The following is a 17,610-nucleotide window of genomic DNA, read 5'->3' as shown; positions in this document are numbered from 1 at the left end:
GAAAAGAATCCTATTCTTTAAAAAAAAAAAAAAAAAAACCATTCATGGTGTGAAACCAAGAACTCGGGATCTGTAAGATTTAAAGCATCACACAAGTTTTAAATTACCCAAGTAACAGCAACTATTCCACTTAGGAAAATATTCTGTAGCTATTCCCCGCTAGAGTCCCATTTGGAATTTTTCCTTGACATTGATATACATTTTTGCCTTTTATTTCTTGTCCTAGCCTATTGACTTGTGCCAAAGAAAACCTCAACTTCTTAGTAAATAAGAAGTCTTACTTAGAATTTTCCAGTGCTTCTATTATGGGTTTACCGGTTTGGGTTTTGGGTTTTTTGTTTGGGGTTTTTTTTTTTTTTTTTTGCCTATTTTATTTTAAAAATATTTCATACTTTCCTGTTACTTTTTTTTTTTTTTAGATTCCTGAATATTCCTCTAGTCTCTTCTTGATCTTTCCTAACTTTTGTGCTCTCTTTGCAATGAGTTTTGCCTGCCAGTGCATGAGCAGCTATTTGCATATTTTTATTCAGTTATACTTTTTGCCTGTGAAGAAGTCTTTCTCCTAGCATGCACTGAATCCAAATGAAAATAAACTACTTGTCTGCAGATACTACTATCATAGAACACGCTTTTCATTGTACAAGGGTTTGTTTACAGTTCCCTAATACATTGAATCCCCTGATGATAGATGTCCTGGGTTCAGCTACAGAAGTCATTTTTTCTTCTTCTTAGTAGCCGGTGCAGTGCTATGTTTTTGACTTTCAGCCTGGGAACAATGCTGATAACACACCAATGTTTTTAGTTGTTGCTAAGTAATGTTTACTCTGACCAAGGACTTTCTCAGTCTCATGCTCTGCCAGTGAGGAGGAGAAGCCAGGAGGAAGCAGAGACAGGACACCTGACCCAAACTAGCCAAAGGGTATTCCATACCATAGCAACATCATGCCCAGTATATAAACTGGGGGGAGATACCCGGAAGACCCAGATCACTGCTCAGGTCGAGCTGGATATCGGTTGGCAGGTGGTGAGCAATTGTATTCTCTCCCCTTGTTATTTCCCTTATCATTAGTGTTATTGGTGGTAGTAGTAGCGGTTTTGTATTATACCTTAGTTACTGGACTGTTCTTATCTCAACCCATTCTTTCGATTCTCTTTCCCATTCTTCCAGGAGCAGGGGAGGAAGAAGCGGGGGAGTGAGCAAGCAGCTGCATGGTTCTGGGTTGCTGGCTGGGCTTAAACCACGACAATAGATCACTAAAAGGATGTCCCCCTGCACCTGACTATTTCTGTTTTGATAATAGTAACTGGTTTATTTCTCTGTACTTGAAAAAGCAATGATTGTGTTCATGTTCTTATAGGTATATTCAATATCTGCCTGGTAGCCTTGTAAGCTTATACTAAAATATGATTCTCTTCTTGAACTTAACAAAACTTTGTCCTCTTTTTCTGTCATTTTCAATAAACCATCCATAGTCTGCCTCGTTTCCCAGTGAATAAAAATGTGTGGTTCAATTACAGGAGCTGATGCTCTGAAGATTAAATCACTTCACTGTGTCTCTTGTACTCTGTGTAAGGAAAGACTTTGATTAACCAAGTCTTTCACATTAACAATGATTCTCTATGTTGAGTATAGTGTCTTCGAATGAAAACGGGCATTTGGATTGCCCTGTTTAATCTTTGTAGTATTATAATGTTAGGGTTTCATAATTTTTTCAAACACATTCATAGCCACAATAATTGCTTTTGAGAGTAATCCCAAGGCTACAGCCTTGATTCTTTGAGTTTACAAATTAATGTTATGCTTAAAATGGATTCCATGCTGACGTATGAAAGGTAGCATTTTCTTATATCAGTGTTTACCATTCTCACTACTAGTTTCTGAATCTGAGTGAATATTATGCCTTAAAATAATTCTTTCCAGAGATCTGTTTTCTATATTTTATACCAGAAAATTTGACAAAGGATGTTCATGTAGCAATTAATAAGTTTACAATCTTCAGCCCTATTGTAACACCCTAATTCTTTTTTAATCATTCTAAACAGCTTTTGATATCTCTTTTATTTCATATCAAAATCCCTCAGTGTAAGACACAAGCAAAACCTATAATTATACATATATGTTTATACCTTACCAGGACAATATTTCACAACTATTTCATGCCATGTGTATATTTCTAAAGCATGGCTCAAATAAGGAGGAGCATATGTAAGCAATTGTTGGCAATTTTAAGCAATATGCAAATTGTAATCAGTGTGAGTGTCTGCATCCCATTTTTTGTTTACTAGGTCTCTATATACTCAGACTTGTATTTTTTGCATGGATGGCCTCTAGTAGCAATTCTCCAGACCTCTCTTCTAGTCATCCGTTTCTTTACATCTAACCTTTCTTTGTCTCTGTCAATCGTTTCCTGTGTGGATATTAGTAATGGAAATAAACCTCTCTTACACTGACTTGAGCTTTGTCCCAGCACATAGGGGATTGTAATTGTAATGCAGTCTTACTCAGTTTTTTCTGGAAACTGTGGTCTCTCTCACATACCTGTTGCTTCTTCCTTAGTGTTTTTTTAATGTCTATTTTTTCATAATTAATCAGGCTATTTCTTTCTTTTGTCTTCTCTCACTTATCAGGAGTGAAAAACCTACTGTGGTTCTATTTTTCCTACTTAATTGTGTTTCATTTTTTCCTAATTAATATATTTCTTACATTTTCATTCTTCAACTCTTTGTTATATTTTCAGTCATCATTAACATGGCCTATGGTGATAGCCCCTGAAAAAAACCTTGTTAACTAGCTAAGTTTCCTGATTTCTTTAAGCAGCAGAGCAGTCTTAATTTCTAAGATGGGACTTAGTGTCTCTGCCAGCCACTGAACCTTTGGAGTAAAAAATGCCTATAGGACACCAGAGCTAAGCAAGGGTGTTTTTCTCATAAAAATCCATGAACCATTCAACCTCCCAAAACAAAGTCTATCACATACATGGAGACCATGCTGACTTTGGCTTTCCTGCAGCTCAGAGATGAGAACACTTCCCATAGCTGCTGTGTGTCTTTCTGCCTGGTTTTCCCCATGACACCTGGTTGGCCACTAAAATGTATCTGCAGGGCTTCTCAGCATGAACTAGTGTAAAAAAATTTTCAAAGATCATAGAGGAAATGGCCTTGTTGCCTGCTTATCTCCTTTTCTGTTTCAAATAGGCCTTCGGTTTTTCTGTGGCACAGCCTAAGAAGGCACTGGAGGACCCAGACTCGGAATTTCATAATCACATTCCTAGCATGAATCAGCCAAAGAAAACTGTCTTATTGCCTTACAGAAAGTGCAGCGTAGGGCAAGACAAATGAAACTGAGTCTGAACAATAGATTCAGTGCAGCAGATTTACTATAAATCATGTGCAAAGTTAAGGAATTTGGTTTGTTTTTTCCCTTTGTAAAAAATGAGACTTTGAGATGAACAGAAAACAATTTTTAATCTATCAGAAGATTGATAAAGTTGCTAACATCACTTTTTTATGAATCCTTATAAGTGATTAAGATAAAAACTAGGAGGGACAATCTACTCATTTCAAAATTTTTTATAAACAGTGTAAATACTTCCACACTTCATGAAATAAAATGACTTCATAAAAAGATCATCAAAGTCTATTGTATTATTTTTCCCTGACTTCTGCGTACTTTGTATCACATCCTTAGCTGGCACAATCTTTGAAAAGTAGCAGCAAGCTATAGACATTTCTCACCAAACATGCCATGTGTTTACATTCCTCATTTTAAGATTGTGTTGTAATCTTTCCTGTACCACTAGGACAATTATATTAAAAATTGATTAAAAATAGACTGACAGCTCCTTGGATTTTGCATTTATTTAGGACCATTACAAAATGACCTAAATTCTGAATTAGCATATGATCTGGAAGATATCTGAAGGCAAATTACAGAATACAAAATTCTTAGAGAAATCATAGGGTGGATTCTAGATTTTCAGATCATTTAATACTCCATCCCATAATTAGACTGACTGGAGAGGAGTTATTTGAATCAATAGAATGCTCTATAACATGTGGAAGAATGGTACAATTCAATATGAGATCATGCTGATATTCAGATACCCCTTAACTTCAGGAAAGAAAGACTTAATGGTAAAAAAAACCCTTATATGCAACAGGGGCACTATGAAGGTTTATTAGCTCCAAGCACAATCCTTCTTCCCACTATTTAAACATTTTTATTCCAGATTTCTCTTCAAAACAAATGTTCCTTTATGTTTGCTTCTCTTCCACTTTTTTTTCTTTCCTTTTCAAGAAAAATGGAAGAGCTAGCTATTTGAATGACAATGGCCCAGGTTTCATGACAAGTTAGTGAATTCACTTACAAATAAGACAGAAAGCATGGAAAATCCAGCAATTTCCATTCTCAGGCTTCTAAGATACATATTGTAAGTAACATCAAGAAGAAGTATCTTTGGGATAAGAAAAGGTGCTTTAGCAGTATCCTTCCCTCAAAGCAGAATCTTTGAGCATACAGTGTACACAACTGTATCAACCTTTGAAGCACTAGCTGTATTATTTCCTCAGTCAATGCAAGATTTAAAATTTCTCTTTCTGGCACTGGTATGCAAAACTGAACTTGCAAAAGTGTGTTATTTATTTGCCTTACAATCATTTCCACAATCTACAGCCATGGTCCTAGCCTACGATTCGAAAATATCCAGAGCTTTTCTTTTCTTGTAAGGAAGAATAGCTTGGAGCGGAATTAAAGGCCCATAGCTTCAATCGTTGCCAGATGTCTACCACCACTAGTCTTAAGAGAAAAGTGTTCCTGACAAGTAATGAAATTGCTTAGCAGCTGATTTCTTGGAAGAAAATGGGGCTCCTTATGGGCAGCTGGGCTATCTGACCCACTAGGCAAGCTGTCTCTGAGCAAAGCCCTGTACGTTGGCTGCAGGACTAGATATCAGTGGCTCTGTTCCAGGAAGGATGATCTTGAAGGGGACTAAAGCCTCCGCCCTGTCCACCTGCAACCCAATCCACTGCCCACAAGCTCACAGTTAAGACCTCTGTTAACTTAGGAAATGACACTGTACCACATCTGTTTGTTTCTCTGGTATTTTGCATTTTTTGGGAAGTGTTTTTGTTTTTCTGTAAGCAGAGGGTTTTTGTAGACTGGAGAATATCTTTCTCCCTCTGGAGAAGATTAGACATAAGTGGCTTTAAGACAATACTGTCAACATTTATGGATATCCTGCAGCTCACAGAATATTACCCACTGTGATTATAATGTCACTTGTGCAAACTTACTGTCTATAGGAGCATGTTTTCAGTGGTGTAAATCAATTTAGAAACTCACTGTGCATTTGTGTAAAATCTAGTCCATATAGGAGGAGCTGTAAACACTTTGTCTCAGTTTCATCACAGCACAACAGCTTTGTTCCCTGGGATGGTCATTTTCCTTAGGTCTTCAACATAATACTGAAAAAGTGAAAATCCTATCAGTGTGTGGTTGCCTTGCTCTTTCCTGGCAACTGTCAGATTTGTACTTCAGTAGGAGTCAACAGCATGTTATTGTTTCCAAGTAAAGGAAACATCACGTCTCTTTGACACTGCAAGATATGACCCACTGCTTTAATTAGCATTTTTTGCAGACTACAATCTGAAATAACAACAAATATTCAACATTTCTCCATTGCAGTTGCAAATACAATTAAAAATCAGTTTCCATGCTATTAGAAATTTAACTAAGCAGTTTTGCCTGTATAATGTTGTAGAAATTTGTAAACTCTAATATGATCACTTTAATTTGTTCTCTGATTGGGAGCATAAAAATTAGTTTTCTGAAGTGTATAAATTGAATGGAATAAAAAAGACAAAATTATATGTTGACCCAGAACCCCCAAATATTAATAACTCAGGGTACTCTAAACAGCTTGCAAAATCTTTTGGTGTTTCACATTAACAAAGGTGGATTTAACATAACCGTGAAAGCTTGATCAGTGTCAATAGAATATACCATGTTATGATCTCTCTGCCCTCCTGTGGACGTCATATATAACCCATTATTATATATCACATTATAAAATGAACGTGAGAAGTTGTCAACCTGTTTGCTGGTGGCATTCTGTTAAAATGCTCAGCTGCCATGGTCCACTTGCTGCCCTTAAACAGCCACCTGAATCCTTATCAGCTGCAACTTCCTAGTTTATTGTTTCAAACATTGGGAGAGGCTGCAGAGCACTTTCACTGCTTTGCCTCAGCAGAGGTGGTAGAGGGGTTTATTTTGCCTTTTGGTGTTCGTATTTAATTTAACATAAAGAAATAAGACTCATTGGGATCCCTTACTTAACCCAATGTTCCAATTCTGCCTATTGAAAAATACATATTCAGACAGGAAGCTGTCCTAACAAAAAACTTATGCAAGACCAGATGAAAGAAAACTGTACTGATTTTGACCTCATGGTGATGTAGCCTTTAGCGCATGAGAACCTAAGTAATTGCACCACCCTGAAAATGCTTTTCTTGCTGGCAGGAGGGGGTCATTTCCAACACCCATCAGCCTCTGTCTTCAGTGTTATCTTTATTCATATTCTGCTGTGTAATGTGTATTATGTGTTCTGTTCTTGGGTGGGGCATGGCGTTGCAGCATGTTGCCAAGTTTCTGCAACCCAAGGAAAGGGATAAATTGCAGACTATTAGATATCGTGTCCCACTGAGGTAGCATCATGAAAAAACACAAGTTATTAGTCATTTTTTTAATGAAGGCTGTAGCATCTAGTCACCCTGATATCTTTTGAGCAAAGATGCTTTCAGTCCTCACAAGTAGGTTGCGGTTCTGCTTCCCTCTAAATGTTTGCACAAATATAATTATTCAGAGCAATAGGTACGTCTAACTGTTCATTTTGCCCAACCACTGTTATTTTGTTACAACTTACATCACTATTTACAAGTAGTCCCTGCTAAGATTCTTCACATCTTTCAGTTTTTGATGATTGGTTCTAAAGTCCTCTTGTCCTTACTCTGGCAGATACTTACTAAATACTAAATCTAAAATACTTTTCATTATTAGAGAGAGCTACAAAGCTATAACCCGTAGTTGTATTCTTTCTGATCTTATAAAATTCTATCTGGAGTTGAGAAAAAGCTGTTTTATAACCACCAGTGTTTTATGAGGTGAAAAATCTCCAGAATTCAGCATCAAGACATGTATACCTGCATTTAATGCATATGAACGGTAACTGCAGCTGTGTCTGTAATTCTCAATTACAAGGCTGTAATCCAACAAGGATGAAAATCAACTGCTTCTTAGCAGGCTCTTAGGCGTAAAATGATGCAGGAAAGTTTTTTCTGTGACATTTATTGACAAATGGATTTTGGCCTAAAGACATCCCAAAAGTGCTTTCAAGAAGAAACAAAAAGTGAAGATTACAAGTGCTCTGAATTTATTTGAATAATCAGGAGTAATTTTTTTAAAAGTGAGAAGTTGTTTTACTACTGATTCTAGGACAGTTTGAATCACTGAGATTTCCCTAGAGAATAATTAATTATTTGAGATTTTTCATGTATTTTACTTTCTGGAGGTTGGTTAATTTCTTTTCAGTTGGCACTAATTACACCTGTTGAGATTCCCCTATGTCAGAGACCTGGGAAATCCAAAAGACATTTTAGAGGTATTTATTTGCCGACTTCTAATCTCTAGTTTCTGCAATGCTTCAGGCAGATCTTTGCTGTAAACTTACACAACTCCAGTGAAGCTATGTGTGCCTTTCTGGTTACTGGTGACCCAAACTGTGTTTATTTTAATGTGTTTTAAGCCAGCTCTTGAAGCAAGACTATAAATATTGCAAACTGTGCAAGCAGTACCACATTCTGCATAAACGTACATACATACATACATAAAGTTCATGCATTAAACTTAAATGCCTCCAAAAAATCATTCTGAATGATTCATAAATTCTTATCAGACTTTCTGGATGTTTCTGCTAACGAATTAGCACAGTGGCCGTTGCTGGCAGCCACTCTCTCCCAGAGCAAAGTGTCACCCTGTGTCACTGCTGGTGCAGCAGAGCACACTCAGCACTCCTTTGGTGAGTCGGATGATGAACTGCACATGTCATTTCAGGCATAGGTGACTGTGGGTAAAGATGAGTGTCAGGGAGCTGCAAGGAGATGAGGTCGCTGAGGAAAGGGAGCTGGGCAGGGGCACAACCGGCCTCAGCCCCATCCCACAGCACCTGGGGAAAGCAGGCATGGAAACACCCCCAGAGCTTTGTTTAGAAATGTATATCTCTCAATTACTCCTTCACTAGCCATGGTGAGATATCTTGACAGAGTCCTACTTTTCGTGCCTAAGAAACAAGCTATATAGACAAGCTTGCAAGCCCTTCTAAAAACATATATGGACCAGACCTGGCAAAAGAAATCAGGGAGATATCTCGTTGCTGGTGCTACTGCAAAGAAAATCAGACTCATTTGAAGATTCTGGCTAGAGGAGGTCCTTACAAAGCCAATGGTCTGGCCATGGTAGCCACATAAATTGATGCTCTGCCACTGTTCTGTGCAGAAATATCCAAGAGCACAGAGACCTGAATATCTTTCTTACTGCTCAGATAATGAGTAGTTGGTCAAGCACCATTAAAGTACCAAAGAGTTTGAAAGTTGCATCAGACAACAGACTAATTATAAATAAATGGCATAACATGGTCTCAAAAATGAGATAAAATTCACTCTCAGAAATAGAAGACATAGGGGGCAACTATTTTTCTCTATTCAGCAGCTGAAATTGTGCCTGAAATTGGGAAGATCAATTTAACAAAGATGTAAACAATTTTTACAATCCAGGATCAGGAAAAAAAAGCAAAAAAGAAAAAAAAGAAGAAAATATTTAAAAGGCAAGAAACAGAGAATACAAGAAGAGAGGCATTTTGAATATTTTACTTACATATTAAATTCCACAAAAGCTAGGACTTTTCAGTAAGGCTTAGTCATTAATGAAATTTTATTTTAGGCTTACATAATTTACACTGATTGAGTATGAAAATTAAAACCACCTTATTTTAAATCTGAATAGGCTATCTTTTTTTATTTCTTCATCTCCTTCTTCCTGTGTTTTTTTGAGTTGTAAGAGGGGGGTGTGTTGGCAAATATTAGGTTAAACTACAGAGAATCAATCAATCACATTTGTAAAAAGCCTGTAATTTTTAAAACATGTGTTTGCTACAGCACCTGAGATTGTTTACTCCACTGGCTTACTGATAAAGCCACACAAAGAAATATACAGGGCTGTTTTGGTTAGTTCCTAAAATATGTAATCTTGCTAAACCTGACCTGTATATTTCAGTTGCTTTTCCTTTTGAAGACTTATTTGTGCTGCTATGTGCCTCATTTCTAAATATCTCATTTGAATTCTTTTACATAAAATGGAAGTTTTACTAAGCTATCTGATCTTAAAGTAAAATGCAGTTGCCTAAATATAGTGCCATTTGAGACTCAGGTTCTGAGACCTGCATTGAGGTCTACTGCACATGCTACAGTACTTACAGAAGACCTTCAGCTGAAGTCATTCATCTCTGAGGAGGTTGAACAGCAGGAGAACCCTAAATGCAATTGCAGTCTTGGCATGGCTTGAAGCAGACCCAGCACAGAGGGAATGAGCTGAGGGTTTAGCCACCAAAGTCTCACAAGTGCTGCTTGAAACTGTGTGAACCGACCGTGCTATAGGATACAGCATCAGAGAAGGCATCACTGATAACCAAACATTACAGGGTTTTAGTGTTCTCTAGAACTCTATTTTAGAAAAAAAAAAATAAGGAGATGTAAACAGAACAAGTTTTCAGCAACTCATTCTGAAGAATTTCTAAAACATTCTCCAAACCTGCTAATAAGGCTCCCCAACCAACTTCACCCAGAAGCACATGAAAATTCAGGCCAGACTTTCAGTTTGGAAAACAAGGCATTGCTACCAGTTCCCCTAAATTAAAAAGATGCATCACTTCTGACCTGCTTTCATAGTAAAATTCGGAATACAGAATACCCAGCAAACAGTTTCTACATGCAGTGGAGTAAACAGAGAGAGAGAAGCAGAGCTGAGCTGGGGGTAGGCATGGTAGGAATTGTTAATTCTGACACTCATTTACTGCAAGACATAGAGTACATTTGCACTCCTTCTGTTGACTAATGTTTTAACCACAACAAATCCAAATGCTTTCTTTGCACCATGCTGCAAGGCTCGAGTATGCTCTGTCACCTGAGAATCTCTTGTTTGCCATTTCACTTTCTGGGAATTGTTTAAAGCAATTTGGAGACCACAAATCTTCAGCCAAAAGAGATTTTCAGTAGTAGATGCTGTGTTTCTTTTCTATTACATGTGGCTTCATGATGAAAGCCACTGTTTATTACTGAAAACAGCAGTCGTTTTGCTTCATTACATAGCTGAGTTCTGAACTGTAATTTCCCAGCATACTTTTTTCTTTCCAGACAGGATCATCTTACTGTAGCATCTGGATGTCCTGGGTATAACCAGGACCCACCACAGTCAGTGGTACACACCCACATCTTGTGAGAGGTTTTTTCTGAATAAAAGAGCTTACACTATGCAAGAACAGGACAAAGTTCAAAAAGGAAGCCTCTTCAATAGGGTCATGCTGAATGACAGGTAGCATGACAGGTTTTGATTTTACATATTGTGAAACCTAACCAGGACTATATGATACTTGGCCACAAATCTGATATTGCCTGTTGTCTTCCTTAGTAACATTAAAACCAACTAAAAGAGCAGGAAACTGGGAAGTAGTAGAAAAAATAAATAAAAACTTCATGAATTATAATGACAACATATGTTCTCATTTCTCAGCTGTCCATTCTGCACAGTGCTCTTTACATTGAAGAAAGTTGCATTAAAATGAAAGAACTACTTGATCCAGTAACAGAGTCCCTAGACATATTACTGAAAAAATGCTATTACTTTTCCACTAAGCAGGAGCAGGCATCAGAACATTATAGGTGATCTTCTTGTTGCCCAGGTATAATCTTAACATTACATGTTTAGCCACTTGCAGAAGGAACAAACATGTGATACTCACTGATTTGTCAGTAATTGCTTTCCACATGCCTATATCCTATCCTCCAAAGCACATATATCTCCAGAGTTCTTTGATTGTAAGTAAACTATACTTTTTCCTTCCTGTGCCAACATATCAGTTGTCACCAAATTAAGACAACTCAGACTCTCCCTCAAGATATAAAGTCTTTGAGTATCAAGGACAAAGAATTGAAACATAAAATAGAGTATTTCCACCTTGAAACACTTCTATTATGGTATTTTGCCATATTAAATAATCTTGGATTTGAAGAGAGGATCACTGGTTGTGGCAAGTAGGGCATCCAAGGATTCAGCATCTGTGTGAACAGCACAATTCTATCAAAGACTTTTTTATAAGAAATATGTTGGTCCAAGAGCCAGGTCATCTTTAGAAACACAGAGCCTTCCCAGATTATTGCACAACATGGGGTACAGGGAAGGTGGCAGCAGTCAGTCAGGAAAACCTAGGAAAAATATTTGCCAGGCAAGTAAAATAGCACCTATCATGAGACAGAGCAGGTAGGATGTGAGGTTCAGATTACCAGGGATGTTGTTGGATTTCCAGGCAAAAAGTCTTGAACAACTATAAAAATTAAGGGAAGAAATAAATCTATTGCCAGATTAGGGATTGCAGCCCTAAACTGGATTGCAAATTAAAAGTATGGTGAATACAATTACAGTGAGATAATGAGCAGAAAAGTTGGCGAAAACTGCTCTGCCTAGAAGTGATTAACCATGCTGCTTACTGGGAATCATGGAATCATTTAGATTTGAAAAGACCTTTAAAACATAGAGTTCAACTGTAAACCTAACACTGCCAAGTCCACCAATAAACCATGTCCGTGTCATCTACATGACTTTTAAATACCTCCAGGGATGGTGGCTCAATCATTTCCCTGAGCAGCCTCTTCCAATGCCTGGCAACTCTTTCAGTGAAGAATTTTTTCCTAATATCCATTGTAAACCTTCCCTGGTGCAACTTGAGGCCATTTCCTCTCTTCCTATCACTCGTTACTTGGGAAAAGAGAATAATACCTCAGACACCTCTTGTCACTTCTCTCCATCAGTCTCTGCAACAGCATGATAAAAAAAAGTGCAAAAGATGGTGTTTTCACCTTTGCACTTCTCTTATGATTAGATATAACCACCCTGAGCAAAGGGATACTGTATATCTCCCTGTGAAGGGCTGATGATCACTGTGGCATCCCTAAGCTGGAGCACATTTATCACATGTGAAAATGATTTGAAAACATATCAACATTTTCTCTGTTGAGTATTTGTAAATGGTTATTTTCTGAATCTCATAACTTCTGCAAATAGAAGATTTTTGTGAAAAATCTCATAGAGATTTCCTGTTCCGTTTTGTAATCCCCTACTCCATGGTTTTTCTCAGGAAAAAGGTTTTACCAGTCTTAACTGGCAAATGATGGAGCACTTCTGCCACCTATTCTCTGAAGTTACTGTACTATTTTTACTAAAACTGAAAAGAAATTTTTCAGGCAAAATGTGGAGCAGACATCTTGCAATGAAGTGTTCAGAAAAAAAGCATTAAAGTTTAATCATTATAAGCAACTAACTCAGGGCCTAATAACTGCAATTTTGTGCCTCCCTAATTGATATCTTTATAATAACTCCAGATAGGAAGAAAAAATTAATAATAAAAAAAGATGAGCTCTTAAGTGATCTTAAGAAGAAGAGAAGATAAGGAAGATAATATTCCGCAGAATATTTTGAAATTTCATTTAAAATACATTTTAATGACTTTATCAACTTTTTATAAACTTTACAACTTTATCAACTTACTCCCCTGGTCTCAAACTAGCTGTTTTTATTCACTGCTAACTTTAGGGGGGGGAAAAAAGGATAAAAAAATAAAAATACAAAGACTATTATTCTTCTTCAGTATAAAAAACTATACAAATTTCTGTAAATAAATAAAAAATATATGAATTCTTGGCACAAGAGAAGTCAAAAGAAGATGCCGCAAAAGCTGCATTTTAATTTGTACCTTCTTTGTCTTGGAACAATCTTTTAAGGTCATTTGAAATTAGAAGAGCTTTGAACTCATCTGTTGAGGGAGAGAAAGAAAGAAAAGGATTACTTCAGTGGCAGTTTGAAGACTGTGTAATGCACCTGAGTTGAAGGATGTATTCTGAACCATTACTCCAGATCCACATCTGTGGATCTAGTTGCCATTTAACTGACAAAGAATGAATCGACTTGCCAGTATAGAAAAAATACTTTTTCTGTTCTTCACATGCTTTATTTTAATCCTGAAGAAGTCATTTAGGAGGAGCATCTAAATGTGATTTAGACATCTCAACGCCTTTGAGGGCAATAAGACCAGATATTGAAATGTGCATGGATAAATTACAAATCAGATAGGTGCTTTTTAGGAGTTAAGGATGAAAAGTAGTCCTGAAGAGTAGAAACCTAGGAAGCATCCTTTCAGCATTGCTTGAGATCAAGTCATTATCATAAAATTTCATGCATTTCGAAAGTGAATAAAATATCCAAATCGCAGAGCTTTAGGAAACAAATGTATCGCTACTCCCTGGCCTTCTTAAATGTATGTGTCTCTTCCAGTATTTTAAATGATGAATACATACAAGTGAAGCAGATGATTAAATGCAATTGAAAATTATGCTTAAAGTTAGGTACATAACTCACAGGCCCCTGTTAACTTAATGACTTAAATCCCTGATCACAGCCTGTCCCCAGCCCTGCCATGTTTCATAGAGCAGCAGGTAAAGCCCGGATCCTCAAGATGCTGCAAACATGCAGTGCCACAGCTATGTCCATAGAGCCTGGTCGCAGCTCTGCTCACCCTGTGCCACACAGTTTGGGCTGGCTCCTGGGGTGGAGGTGCCTCCTGCCCACCCACATATCTCAGGGAAGGCAAACTCCAAGGGGGCAAACAAAAGGAGGTTAGGATGAGCCTTCCGCATTAAGGATAAATACACATACATGCATATGCATGGTTTAAAACCTACTGGAGAGGTACAAGATAATCCCTAGAGTTTTGTTTTTTCTCCGCTTTCAAAGGTGCTCTTTATAGGAATGGTGTACTTTACAGAAGTCAAGTATGGAGAGTTTATTTGTATAATGCTATTTATCGCTACGTACATATCCTTTGCAGAGAGTTAGAGAAACCCTGGAGGTGTATGTTCTCAGACACAGAAAACAACTAAATGCTGCTCAGAAGTCTGTTACATGCAGAAATATTGAATGTATTTTTACCAAAAGTTCCAGGTTTTTTTACTGTCATTATGTGTGGTGGGTTGACCCTGGTTGGATGCCAGGTGCCCACCAAAGCTGCTTTGTCAGTCCCCTCCTCAGCTGGGTGGGGGACAGAAAATATAATGAAAGGCTCATGGGTCAAGATATGGACAGAGAGAGATCACTCACTACCATCATGGGCAAAACAGATTCGACTTGGGGAAATTAGTTTATTACCAATCAAATCAGAGTACAATAATGAGAAAATAAAACACCTTAAAACAACTTCTCCCCACTCCTTCCTTCTTCCCAGGCTCAACTTCACTCTCAAATTCTCTATCTCCTCTCCCCACCAGCACACGGGGACATGGAATGGTGGCTGTGGTCAGTTCATCACATGTTGTTTCTGCTACTCCTTCCTCATCAGCAGAGGACTCCTCACACTCTTCCCCTGCTCCAGCCTGGGGTGCCCCCCATGGGAGACAGTTCTTCAACATGAGTGCTTCCCACAAGCTGCAGTTCTTCATGAACTGCTCCAGTGTGGGTCCCTTCCATGGGTGCAGTCCTTCAGGAATAGACTGCTCCAGCATGGGTCCCCCGTGGGGTCACAGCTCCTGCCACTAAACCTGCTCCAGCGTGGGCTCCTCTCTATATGGGACCACAGGTCCTTCCAGGAGCCTGTTCCAGCACAGGCTTCCCATGGGCTCACAGCCTCCTTCGAGCATCCCCCTGCTCCAGTGTGAGGTCCTCCCTGTGCTGCAGGTGTGTATCTGCTCCACCATGTGCTGCAGGGGCACAGCCTGCCGCACCATGGTCTGCACTATGGGCTGCAGGGGAATCTCTGCTCCGGTGCCTGAAGCACCTCCTGCCCTCCTCCTGCACTGACCTGGGTGTCTGCAGAGCTGTTCCTCTCACATATTCTCACTTCTCTCTCTGGCTGCAATTGCACAGTTTCCCCCTCCTACCCCCCCCCCCCCCCCCCCCCCCAAATACTTTATTTTAGCATTTTAACTGTGTGTTTAATTTCAAATTTGAACTGAAGATTTCAGATCATGTACGTCAGGCAGAAAACTAATTAAAACGGCAAAGCTCCAAAAATGAAGATAACGTTTAACTCTGACAGGCTTCCAGCCATTGAAAGTGAGCAGGAGAAATATTCTTTCAGTATCTGAAGACACGTGTGGCATAAGGTTTCATGGTCAGTCTGCACAGGGATATCTCCAGCAAGTTCCTGCAAAGACAAGGGTTTTCCATAATGGCTTGGCCAACCTCGCAAAGATCTACCCCACAAAAAAATCTATTTGTGGACCACAGTGTTTCCAGTTTTCCTATAGGAAAATCCCATTTATATACAGAATTTCCTACAAAGAGCCTCCAAGAGATCAGGGTCTGAGGGCAGGGGCTTGTGACTTCCTTAGGAAATTAAAACAATGTATTATTAATTCATTGACTAGCAACAAACATGTCACTTTTTATAATAAAATGCTTCTAACAAATAAATCTGTGAACTTCTTAAATTATTTACTTTTTTTTTCCACCTAAATTCTTAGTACTTGTTTCAATCTCTGCTTAAATAAATTAAAGGAAAAAAAGATGGAAAATTAGATCTGCTAAAAAGTACGGAAAGCATTTTATGCTTCCACCCCCTAGATTATTACAGATTGTAGCAAAACAGAAGTTTAGTACTTTCCATCAAGTCCATTTTCAAGCACTTTATAGATCTGGCCTCTTCAAGTTGTATGTTTCAATCATAGATGAAGAAAAGCATTTTGTAAAGAAATGGCTTCTTAGTAGGTGCACGCTAACATATAACTAGCCTCTAAAATTTATGCAGATATTTAGTCAATGCAATAGAAAAGTTTATGTTCTGTTACAGGTTCCCTCAAGCAACAATGTAATCCCATAAAACAAAAGCCAACTGCCATGCAACAAACATCCTTATTTTCCCTGTCACTTCCATCCATTAGTTACGTTGCACCAAATAAAAATAGCCAATTTACTCTCTTTCTTCATCAATTTGCAATTAAGAAATGACAATTAAAAGCTAAGGGGTAAGATCATATAGTATGTTTATGTAGAGTATATCACCAAATGTTTAAGAATGCTGGCTCAACAGAAAACACTAATTTTAAAATATATTTTATAAGACTACTAAATTTCATTAATGAAAGCACTTTGAAAAGTAATAGTTTATCAATGATGTAACTATGGTCCATCCATACCAGCTACTGCTTTTGTATAAAGTTTTTTAATATAAAAATTAGTAAAAAATAACATATATGGATCACTTTTTTTTTTTTTTGTTAAGAGAAATCACTGTGCAATACACCTAGCTACAACCTTCTCAAAATATTTTTTGGCATTTAAACACAAGATTTCACAGTCAAGGATGAGTTTCTAAAGTTGCTGTCCCACATTTTGACATTTCAGTACAAAATTAGAAGTATCTTAATTTGAGATAACTTTTCAATTGAAAAATAAACATTAATCACAGGATGTTCCACACAAGGCCAGACTTTTTTGATCTATTAGGCTTTGGCTAAACCAGTGGTTAAAATCACCACCATAGAAAAGCAATCAGGACCACATTCTCTTACCTCCAGTGTGCACCTTAAGTCTTTCCAAAACTGTTGTGCTCTTTTTTTCTGGCGTATCTGTTCAGCTAAAATACCCACCTGCAACAATGACTTTAAGAAATATTCAGTCTCTCATGTGGGGCATTGTGAGTCCTGCTAGAGTAACATAGAAAAAAAACCCCAAAACATTTAAACAATCAGTGGCACTGTTGCTTATGTCATGTCATGTCACCAATTTAAAGAAATTACTTTTCTTTGAGAGAGGTAATACGAGTAAATAGTTGTACCAAAAGAACGCTTTGAATCAACCCACAACAGTTTAGATGTGCACCATTTAACTCCCTGCTTTCAAGTTCTACATCCTACTCAGGCTTCTAAAAGACCATTTAGTGAATCAATTAGCTGTTCAAAAAACAAGTATCCTCTAAATAATGCAAAATAGTAAATGCATGGTGAATAATTCTCTTCATAAGACACAAGATTGATTTTGCCTTTGATTATCCTTGCTACACAGAAACACTTTTTCCAATTAGGGTTAAAAAGTTAATGTTACAGAGTCAACAACCTGACAAAATATCACATTAATCAGGAAGTATAAACTCATTGGAATTCTACATATTATGCTGAAAGAGCTATTTCTGGAATATCAGAGAGGTACCAAGATATGGAGGCATGTTCTGGAGCACTGATTAGCCAGTCCTTTTAAACAGTAACATGTTGACTGTACCAATAACATATTGTCAAACAAGG

The sequence above is a fragment of the Strigops habroptila genome, chromosome 1 (assembly GCF_004027225.2).
Source record: "Strigops habroptila isolate Jane chromosome 1, bStrHab1.2.pri, whole genome shotgun sequence".
Classification (NCBI taxonomy): domain Eukaryota; kingdom Metazoa; phylum Chordata; class Aves; order Psittaciformes; family Psittacidae; genus Strigops; species Strigops habroptila.
Note: the sequence above shows the minus strand (reverse complement) of the source record.